Below are 11,538 nucleotides of genomic sequence, written 5' to 3'. Positions count from 1 at the left end.
GTTTTAAACTATTATTTTTCATTATCTAAAATAAATGTGCAGTAAATACTCTTTTTATAAACCTTTGTTTTCCTGATTGTTTCCTTAGCATATAATCTCATAAACAGAGCCGATCAAAGGCTATGTGCATTTTCACGGATTTATAAGGTAAGATGCCTTCCAAAAGTTGTTACCAACTTACTGAACTGACAGAATATGAGGGTGCTATACAGTCATTTATTTACTTGAAAAACAAATAAATCTTTATTGTCTAGAAATATATACTTTAAAATCCCCCAGAAAAGATGCTATTCTCTCATTTCCCCATCCTCTTTCTCTTCTTCCACACCTCTGAGACAAAGGACATTATTACACTTTAGTAAAACTGCACCAGATGTCCAGACAACACCCCAACTATGTATTCTTCTGTATTTGCACACTATGTGTTCATATAGATACATCTGTAGATCTGGTTCACCTACAGATACCAGTTAGCCTCTGTAATCCATTCCCCACTTAAGTTTCACCACACTGGCTTCTCTGTTAATCCTTTGAGGAAAGATTTGGGACTGAGGGGTAAATCCTTTGTAATTCACACCAGAGAACGCTGCAGGCTATTCGCCACTGACCAAGCTGTCACCTGTTTCTTGTGACTGCAGCAGGTACCCCCAGACAGTCACATAAATGGACTAGGCCCACATCTGTAGTTCTTTGCTCTGACAAAAGAGCTGTAATAGCTTCTGCTTTTTATTTATCATTTTGTGGAAATAATAGGTGTTTCCCTACAATTTTTTGGGGTTTTTCCTTTTCTTTTTTTTGAGATGGAGTCTTACTGTGTCACCCAGGCTGGAGTGCAGTGGTGTAATCACTGCAACCTCCACCTCCTGCGCTGAAGCAATTCTCCTACCTCAACCTCCTGAATAGCTGGGATTACAGGCATGCCCCACCATGTCTGGCTAATCTTTTTTTCTTAATAAAGACAAGGTTTCACCATATTGGCCAGGCTGGTCTAGAACTCCTGACCTTGTGATCCACCTGCCTCAGCCTCCCAAAGCACTGGGATTACAGGCATGAACTACTGTGCTTAGCCTAGAATGGTTTTTGATTTGGTAGTTAAAAGGACCTTGGAGCCTGGTGCAGTGGCTCACGCCTGTAATCACAGTACTTTGGGGGGCCGAGGTGGGCAGATCATGAGGTCAAGAGATCCAGACCATTTTGACCAACATGGTGAAACCCTATCTCTACTAAAAAATACAAAAATTAGCTGGGCATGGTGGTACGAACCTGTAGTCCCAGCTACTCAGGAGGCTGAGACAGGAGAATTGCTTGAACCCAGGAAGCAGAGATTACAGTGAGTCGAGATTTAGCCACTGTACTCCACCCTGGTGCCTGGTGACAGAGCAAGACTCTGTCTCAGACAAAAAAAAAAAAAAAAAAAAAAAAAAAAGGACCTTGGACATTTAGACCCTGAAATAAATGGTTGCATCTTTGAAGGAAAAGATGAAAGTAATTTATCACACTTCAGTGAAAAGGCCTTTGGAGAATTTTGTTCCAGATGCTGTGTATTCTCCATAGAGCAGTGCTGGGGATTTCCCAAATCAGTAGTACTAAAGGGTAACTGAAGAGAACAAAGAGTAACATGTCAGATAAGAATCAGTCTTCTGAGGCCAGCTGTGGTGGCTCACACATGTAATTCCAGCACTATGAGAGGCTGAGGGCGGTGGATCACTTGAGGTCAGGAGTTCGAAACTAGCCTGGCCAACGTGGTAAAAAGCCGTGTCTACAAAAAATTCAAGAATTAGCCAAGCATGGTGGTGGGCACCTGTAATCCCAGCTACGTGGGAGGTTGAGGCAGGAGAATCACTTAAATCTGAGAGGCAGAGGTTGCAGTGAGCTGAGATTGCACCATTGCACTCCAGCCTGGGGGACAGCAAGACTCCATCTCAAAACAAACAACAAAAAAGAATCAGTCTTTTGAAAGTGGCAAAAAGGGCTGGGTGCAGTGGCTTATGCTAGTAATCCTAGCACTTTTAGAGGTTGAGGCGGGTGGATCACCTGAGGTCAAAAGTTCAAGACCAGCCTGGCCAACATGGCGAAACCACATCTCTACAAAAAGTACAAAAATTAGCCGGGTGTGGTGTCAGGCACCTGTAATCCCAGGTTTTCAGGAGGCTGAGGCAGGGGAATCACTTGAACCTGGGAGGTGGAGGTTATAGTGAGCCAAGATCATACCACTGCACTCCAGCCTGGGTGAAAAGAGTGAGACTCTGTCTCAAAAAAATGAAATAAAATAAAATAAATGTTTAAAAAAAGTACATAAAGATATACAGTATATCTATGGTATTAAAATTTTATTAGAAGTGGAATTATTAGGGAGGAAATGTTTAAAAGCCTTCTTCATGAGACAATAATGAAAAAAGATTGAGAAACACTTCCCTAGTGACCCTCTTACACATACTCACCAGAAAACATGTTTAAGAATGTTCATAACAGCACCATTTGTAACAGGCTGGGTATTCCTTATCCAAAATACTTGGGTCCAGAAGTGTTTCAGATTTTGAATTTTTTCCAGATTTTGGAATATCTGCATATTCATAATGAGATACCTTTGGGATGGGACCGAAGCCTAAGCAGGAAATATATGTATATTTCATACACACTTTAGACACATAATTATGCCTCAGCCTCCCAAAGTGCTGGGATTACAGGCTTCAGTCATGTTGTCCAGCCCATCCCACTTTTGTGACTCAGAATGTTCCTGTGTATTTTTTACCTTAATTCCTCCCACTTCACTTTTAAGACCATTTCTTGTTCTAAGGAGGCAGATAGGAGTCATCATTTACAGATGACCTTTACATTGAACATAATGTCTGAAGCTTGCATCATTCCTAAATCTTTTCCCAAAGAATAATAATTTTAAAAATCCCAAGCATTGAAGAGGAAAGTTGAGAGGGCCCTCCCATGGTCTCACCTTCAGCAGGTTTAGGACTTTCTTGCCAATATCCAGCTCAAAGTTGGCACAATTAGAACCACACATGCCATAGATAAACACCAGTCCATTCCTCTGAGTTTCAAAGCTGTAAATCAACCATTGAACAAAAATGTTTATAAGAAGATGGATGAGGCAGGTGGAAAGCCTAATGCCAAAACAAAAGCTGAGAAGACAGGACACATCTAGGATCAAAACAACTGCCTGCCTGCACACTGGTCTTACAAAAAGATCGCTTATCTTTGGTATCCGCTATGTTTACTAATGTGGATTTATCCAGATTTACCAAATGCCACACTCCTAGGTTGAGAATGCTGTACAGCAACTAAGTTATTAAAATCTGAACTGTTTTCTCCCACCCCTCTGGATCTGCCTACGAAATCCTATAACACATTCCGTACTCAACCCTAAAGTTTCCTCTGCCATGAAAGTCTCCCTGATAACTGTAATCAAATATACTACCAATCCTTTTTTCCCTTAAAGCACCGTAAATCTTCCTGTGGATTTTTCTGTGGCCTTAACATACTCTGTGTAGCCATGTAATTCTCTCCTAGAGGACAAGAACCTGTTGTTCAACTCATCACCCCCAACAGTCCCTAGCCTGGCCCTTAAGAATAAATGGTCACTGAACTATAATTCAGTAGACTAGCAGCCCATCTCTAAAACATATTTCAGACCTGTGGAAAACTCTGTAGAACAAAACTGCCTCTAAGCTCATTGAGAGTAAATTTGTTTTTTATGATCCAATGGAGAGAACAAACCCACACATGGCCTTTGGAAAGCATTCTTAAAAAGTAGATTATGGCAGGGCATGGTGGCTCATGCCTCTAGTGTCAGCACTTTGGGAGGCTAAGATGGGCAGACAGCTTGAGCCTAGGAATTTGAGACCAGCCTGGGCAACATGACAATACCTCATCCTGTAGTGACCTGTGCCTATAGTTTCAGCTACTCCAGAGGCTGAGGTGGGAGGGTCGCTTGAGCCCAGGAGGTCGAGGCTGTAGTGAGATCATGCCACTGCACACTGCACTCCAGCCTGGGAGACAGTGAGATCTTGCCTTAAAATAAGGCCGGGTGCAGTGGCTCATGCCTGTAATCCAAGAATTTTGGGAAGCCAAGGTGTGCAGATTGCTTTAGCCTAGGAGTTCAAGACCAGCCTGGGCAACATGGCAAGACCCTGACTCTATTTAAAAAAAAGAGAGAGAGAGAGAGAGAGAGAAAAGAAAGAAAAAAGTAGATGAACAGGTATTAATAGTAAGTCATGGCCAGATGTGGTGGCTCACGCCTCTAATACCAACCCTTTGGGAGGCTAAGGTGGGCTGTGGTCAGAAGTTTGAGACCAGCCTGGCCAACATGGTGAATTCCCATCTCTACTAAAAATACAAAATTAGCTGGACACGGTGGCACATGCCTGCAATCCAGACTACTTGGGAAGCTGAAGCTGGTGAATTGCCTGGGCACAGGAGGAAGAGGTTGCAGTGGGCTGACATTGCAACACTGCACTTCAGCCTGGGTTACCAAGCAAGACTCCGACTCAAAAGAAAAGAAAAAAAGTAAGCCTACTCTCGGATCAAACTGTGGAACATTTGAAGATACAGAAAGTATTACTCAGATCAATTTCCAGATTTATAAAGATTTCTCAAAGATGTACTCTTCCACCAAGCCAGATCCATATTTACATCTGATTTGCAGACCCAAATGGTCATTAGGAATAAATTATTTGATTGGCCTACTCACAGATGACAGCAACAGTTTTCTCATCTATTTAGAATTGAGAAAACTGGCACAAAACATATTCCTGAAATCAGGAATCTCAATGTTATTGTGATTTTTTGTTTCTTTGTTTGTTTTTGAGACAGAGTTTTGATCTTTTCTCCCAGGCTGGAGTGCAATGGTGCAATCTCTGCCACGCAGGTGATTCTCCTGCTTCAGCCTTTCAAGTAGCTGGGTCTGCAGGCATGCACCACCACACTCAGCTAATTTTGTATTTTTAGTAGAGACAGGATTTCTCCATCTTGGCCAGGCTGGTCTCAAACTCCTGACCTCAGTTGGTCTCACCCACCTTAGCTTCCCAAAATGCTGGGATTACAGGTGCGAACGACCATGTCTGGCCTCAAAGTTGTTTTGTATCCTACTATTTTTGCACCATCGCCTCCTGGGACCCTTCGTATCTTCATCCCTTTAACAAATTCCAAGGCAGAAGCGCCCACTCATGAGCTAACATTTCAAAAATGTCTAATTCTGAGGTACATAAAAGTTTCTCCAGCAGACGTGGTTTCAACTGGCCCCTGACATGTTAAATCTGGACTCCTTTTTCATATTTGTTTGTTTTTAGTAGAGACAGGGTTTCATTCTGTTGCCCAGGAAGGTCTCAACTTTTGACCTTCATTCCCCTCAGCCTCCCAAAGTGCTGTGATTACAAGTGTGAGTCACTGCACCCAGCCTGTGACTCCTTTTTCACAATCCCAGAGAGGCTATTGTTCAACTGAAGAACCAAGATGCTGGTAAAATGTGTGCACAGGCCAGATGCAGTAAATCCCACCTGTAACCCAGAGTTTTGGGAGCCTGAGATATGAAGATTGCTTCAGGTCAGGAGTTCAAGACCAGCCTGGTCAACATAGTGAGACTCTGCCTTTATAAAAAATTTGAAAATTAGACAGGTATGGTAGTACGTGTCTGTGGTCCCAGCTCCTTGGGAGACAGAGGCAGGAGGATCATTTGAGCTCAGGAGTTGAGGCTTCTGTGAGTTATAATGATGCAACTGCACTTCAGCCCAAGCAACAGAGACCCTGTCTCTTAAATAAAAACAAAGAAAATGTGTGGCACAGTTATTGATCAGACTATCCAGGTTGAGATACTTCCTATTTCTCCATGAGCTCCTCAAGGGTCAAATTCAAATTATGGGTTTCCCCTCATCACTCCAGCTTGTGGCAGGGGACTAAAACATACACAGGTCAGTGAAGGGGCAAAGAGAATTTCAGAAAAAGAAATTTAGATGCATAATGAATGATCCAGGTTCTGTATTTCCAGATCAAACTGATCATCTTTTGGAGACACATAAAACACAAATGCAGTAAGATTTTCTCACTTTAGTGTATAGAATAAATGTGTGTCTGTGTTTATATATAAATGTGTTTATATATATATGTGTGTGTTTATATATATATGTTTATACATATATTGTGTGTGTGTATACACACACACACACACACACACACACATATATATATTTTTTGGAGACAGAGTTTCACTCTTATTGCCCAGGCTAGAGTGCAATGGCACAATCTCTGCTTACTGGAACCTCCACGTCCTGAGTTCAAGTGATTCTCCTGCCTCAGCCTCCCAAGTAGCTGGGATTACAAGTGCCTGCCACCACGCCTGGTTAATTTTTTGTATTTTTAGTAGACATGAGGTTTCACCATGTTCGCCAGGCTGGTCTTGAACTGCTGACCTCAGTTGATCCACCCACTTTGACCTCCCAAAGTGCTGGGATTACAGGTGTAAGCCACCATGCCTGGCCAGAATATATATATATTTTAAGATGGTGTTTGACTCTGTCACCCATGCTAGAGTGCAGTGGCACCATCATGGCTCACTGCAGCCTCGACCTCCCAGGGTTCAGGTTATCCTCCCAGCTTCTGTGAGTGGCTGGGACTACAGGCACACACCACCATGCCTGGCTGATTTTTAAATTTTTTGTAGACATGAGGTCTTTCTATGTTGTGCAGTCTGGTCTTGAACTCCTGGACTCAAGCAATCCTCTCGCCTGACCTCCCGAAGTGTTGGAATTACAGGCATGAGCCCCTGTACCCCATTTAAGATTTACAATGACAGCTGACTGATTCCCTACTGAGTTTGATTCCTGAGCTACATGTTACAGAAAATACCAAGAAGTTTAAAACACAGTCCTTGACATTTGTTAAAACAAACAAACAAAAAAACAACAACAAAAAAAAACCAAGAGGCCAGATGCAGTGGCTCATGTTTGTAATCTCAGCATTTTGGGAGGCCAAGATGGTAGGATTGCTTAAGCCCAGGAGTTCAAGGCTGCAGTGAGCTATGATTATGCCAATGCACTTCAGCCTAGTGACAGAGCAAGATGTGGTCTCAAAAAAAAAAAAAAAAAAGAAAAGAAAAAGGAGAAAGAAATTGAGGGTAGGAGATCCATGAGGGGCTACCAGGAAGATGGATGATGGATATGTAGACGTTAATGATACCATTCTCTCTTGATGTACAGAGATTTGGATATTTTCCTTTATGTATTTTAAAAAGAAAGTTTCCTGCCCTCAAGGAGCTCACATTCTAGTGGTAGATGAAAAATCTAGTAACAGTGTAAGATGAATGATATCATAAGGCTATGTATAATGTAAGCACATAAAGACTGATATTCATAATAACTTCTATTAAGGTCAGAGGGAATCTGATTTCATTAATGACAGGTTGGAGACTGAGGGAGCTAGTCATGGAAGCTGGGTTTTGAAGAAAGAGTAGGATTTCGTAAAGATGAAGGGAGAGGTAAGACCATTGTAGTTCAAGGTAACACAGGAAAACAAGATTTTCTATTCACTGGGGAGAATGTTTTGCTTGGAGAAAGGACTTCACATTTATTTAGTTTATATGCTCCCTCTGGATAATAAGGAGTCACTGAGGGTTTTTAGGAAAGGAATAAATATCATAAAACCTAAGTTTTAACTACATTTAGCTGTGTAGTCGCCTTGTGGGATCTAACACTCACAATGGAAAAAGCACGATGTGGCCTCCTCCATGCATCCTGCCATGCCTACATGAGAGTTCTGACTCCAAGCCTCCCATGGCAGAAGATCAATACTGGATTTTCTGGGGAAGGAGCCTCTCATTTATTCTCCTGAGCTACAGAATTTCTAAGGAACACATACACTGGAAATTATACCTGAAGGCAGGTCACAGGGAAGAAGAGCTAAGTCTCCACTTCCGCTTGGAGAGTACAGCGCCACTGAGCATGCTGGTCTGCACTCCGTGGCAACTTTTTCTCTTCAGAATAATGCTGTGTGTGTGGCTTAGGTGTATCTCCCACCGAGCATCAACAGCAGAAGCTACGTACTATCAAAGGCACATCAAGAAGGCAGGAGCACATGAACCACACAGGCATCCCCACCATAGGCAATCCCTTAGCAATTCCCAACATCAGTCCACAGCATGAATCACTTTATACATTGCAGTCTCTCACTACCGCAGGTCTCAGTCGCCAATATGGCACTTTTTTTTGGAGACCGAGTCTGACTCTGTCACCCAGGCTGGACTGTAGTGGCATGATCTCTGCTCACTGCAACCTCTACCCCCAGGGCTTAAACAATTCTCATGCCTTAGCCTCCCTGAGTAGCTGGGACTACAGGTGCATGCCACCACACCTGGCAATTTTTTTGTATTTGTGGTACAGACAGGGTTTTATCATGTTTCCCAGGCTGGTCTCAAACTCCTGAGCTCAGACAATCTGCCCGTCTCATCCTCCCAAAGTGCTGGGATTATAGGCATGAGTCAACATGCCTGGCCACAATATAGCACTTCTAATCCAGAAGGCCAGCCAAAGATGTCAAAAGCAGTAAGAAATCATAAATTGCAAACACCAGGGAAAAAAGAATAGCAGAAAGACAGCACGGGAGGATACAAATAACTCTTGGGAGTGAAGAAACCAGGGTCTTAGAACCAGCTGGACTAACACGTGATGACTGTAAAACACTTCTTGGGGCTTGAGTTTAATTGTCCATTGAATTATAACAATCTCATTTACATGAGCAGGGGGAGAGTGATGACCTGAGCTGGTTGTTTATGCTTATGGACGTGTTTTTATTCAGGATGATTTTTGCTTAACTTTATACTTTTGGACTTTTCCTTGAATTTTTGTTGTTGTTGTTGTTTGGCATGTGTGTGTGTGTGTGTGTGTGTGTGTGTGTGTGTGTGTGTGTTGTATAAGATCTCACTCTGTCACTCAGGCTATAGTACAGTGGGCATGAGCACAGCTCACTACAGCCTCATCCATTCTAGGCTAAAATGATCCTCTTCCCACCTCAGCAACCTCCCCCAACCACATCCCACCCCAGAAGCTAGAACTAAAGGTGCACGCTACCAGGCCCAGCTAATTTTTTGTACTTTTTATCGGAGACAGGGCTTCACCTTGTTTTCCAGGGTGGTCTCAAACTCCTGGACTCAAGCAATCCACCTGCTTCAGCCTCCCAAAGTGCTGGGATCACAGGTGTGAGCCACCATGCCCAACCCTCCCCTGAATGTTGAGTCCCAAAATCCTCTAAGTGGCATTATTCCTGTTATTCAGACAAAGAAAATGAGGCCCTAGAGGGTTCCAATGTGAACAAAATGAACCGGCATAGGTCATCTCCTTCTTATCCTCCTCCAATAAGTACTTTTCCCTACACTGAAGATTGCTGATAATTGACTTTCTAAGCTTCTGTTTTCCTGACAAAGAGCCAAGGTGGTAAAGAGACAGAACACCCACTATCCTGAGAGTGCCTGGAAACACGCCTAGTCCTGAAGGACATGAACTGTTTTCTATACATATCATTGCCCCGGGCACATCCTAGGAGAAGGTTGAAGGCACTGCTGAATTTAATCAAGTCAAAAACTGCCACTTTTCTACCTGCATGTAGACCTAAAAAATAACCTAATGCTTACCTATACTCAGCTCTGTCTAGCAAGTAAAACAGAGCCTGAAGTACCACATGTTGGGCTGACTTGTGGGGATGATGCAACCTGGCAGTAAAGAGGGCAATGGAGTCTCCTGTTGGGTCCTGAACATTCTAAAGCAAATAAAACAAGAAACATTTAAAAATCAAATGGAAAACCACAGCAGTTACTAAGACAAATACTGGATAAGGGTTTGATACACGAAGAAAACAGATGCTAACAATAATACCCTGACTTCACCAATTGCTCCCCAGAGGGAAGAATGTTAATATCATCCCTTGCCTGATTCTCTCAGCACTCCCTGGACCTTATTTCTGTGGTAAGAAAAAAAAATCACATTCTCTTTGCTCTTCAACTGCAGACAGATCAAAAGATGACTTCCTAGCTAACTTCCCCAGCAGGATGGCCAAAGAAACAAGCAGCAGGGGAGAACCAGGTAACAGGACCATGATTTCCACCCTCTGCCTTAAAAGTGTCATTATATGTTGACTGGAAAGGCTGAGGTCTCAGCTAAGTGGAGGGCTTGTGTTAAATATGGAAGCAAGGGTGTCTGACATATCGCATATCTATTGCAAAGACCACGACTAACCTTAATGGACCAAATGAAGAAACTTTAAGTCTACTATACAACTGATTTTCCATAATTCAGTTATTCAGTTATAATTAGCAACTCTAATTACTGGTAATTATTAGTAATTAAATTATTACTAAAATACTTTTATAACAAACTGCATGGCTGTTTCACATCTGCTCCTAACTCTGGACACTGTCTAGATTCAGGATAACATATTCAGGAACAAAGTCCAAACATGACACCAGTTTAAAAAAAGGCAATAATAAGCCCTACAAGATAGGTCCCTAAAGACTCCCTAAAGATGATGAATTTTCCACTGAGGATCTCAGAACGAAGAGGTTCCTCATGAGGCTTCAGCTTCACAATGCCTTCCTTATGTTGAGGCAAAAAGGAAGCACAGCAGAATGTAGTAATATGAAAATACTGTATATCCAGGACAGCTCCGTGTAACCACCAAATCTCAGAGGTAAGGTGGTTATCAATGAATGAATTATAAATTTCATATTTAAATAAATTTCATAACTATTTCATAACTAATTCTACTTCATTTAGTTGAATTAGATTTCAACTAAATGGGACAGGTGTGGTGGCTCATGCTTGTAATCCCAGCACTCTGGGAAGCCGAGATGGGCAGATCAACTAAGGTCAGGGGTTTGAGACCACTGGGTAACATGGTGAAACCCTGTCTCTACTAAAAATTAGCCTGGAATGGTGGTACACACCTGTAATCCCAGCTACTTGGGAGGCTGAGGCAGGAGAATCACTTGAACCTGGGAGGTGGAGGTTGCACTGAGCCGAGATAGCACCACTGCACTTTAGTCTGGGCAACAGAATGAGATTCCATCTCAAATTTAAAAAAAATTCAGCTAAATGAATAATAAAGTCAACTAAATGAATTATGAATTTCTTTTAACCTGCTTCCAAGCCAGCCAAACATTTTCAGAATTCCTGTCTGAAGCTACTTCATCAGCCCCTCAGGTAGGGTATTTTTCTCTGAATCAGTAAGAATCCTAACCCTGAAGAGTAACCAGTATGTTACATTCAGGTTCAGGATCAAGGTCCTTAAACACACAGCAGCACTGACATGGTTCCAGGACACTAAAATATGAACCTCAAAAATGTCTGGATGCATTCATCCTCACACATCTTCTAGGTTTAGGCCTCTCCTATGTTTAAATAGGAGCCCTCTCTCCACCTGATATAATCTCCAACAACAGCTACCATGACTTCATTTTCCTCACTCTGATAGCCAGATTCCTTCCTTCTTTCCTTCCTTCTGCTCTTTCTTTCTTTCTTTCTTTCTTTCTTTCTTTCTTTCTTTCTT

General features: G+C 42.3%; 1 pseudogene; it reads right to left on the bottom strand.

Moving 5' to 3' along the window:
- Positions 1–235: 235 nt before the first annotated feature.
- LOC116544982 lies at positions 236–3,016 on the bottom strand (annotated as a pseudogene).
- Positions 3,017–11,538: the final 8,522 nt, after the last annotated feature.

This window comes from Sapajus apella, unplaced genomic scaffold, assembly GCF_009761245.1.
Source record: "Sapajus apella isolate SASKATOON/1434 unplaced genomic scaffold, GSC_monkey_1.0 scaffold239, whole genome shotgun sequence".
In the NCBI taxonomy this organism is placed as follows: Eukaryota; Metazoa; Chordata; class Mammalia; order Primates; family Cebidae; genus Sapajus; species Sapajus apella.
Note: the sequence above shows the minus strand (reverse complement) of the source record. Positions and strands in the feature narration are given on the sequence as shown.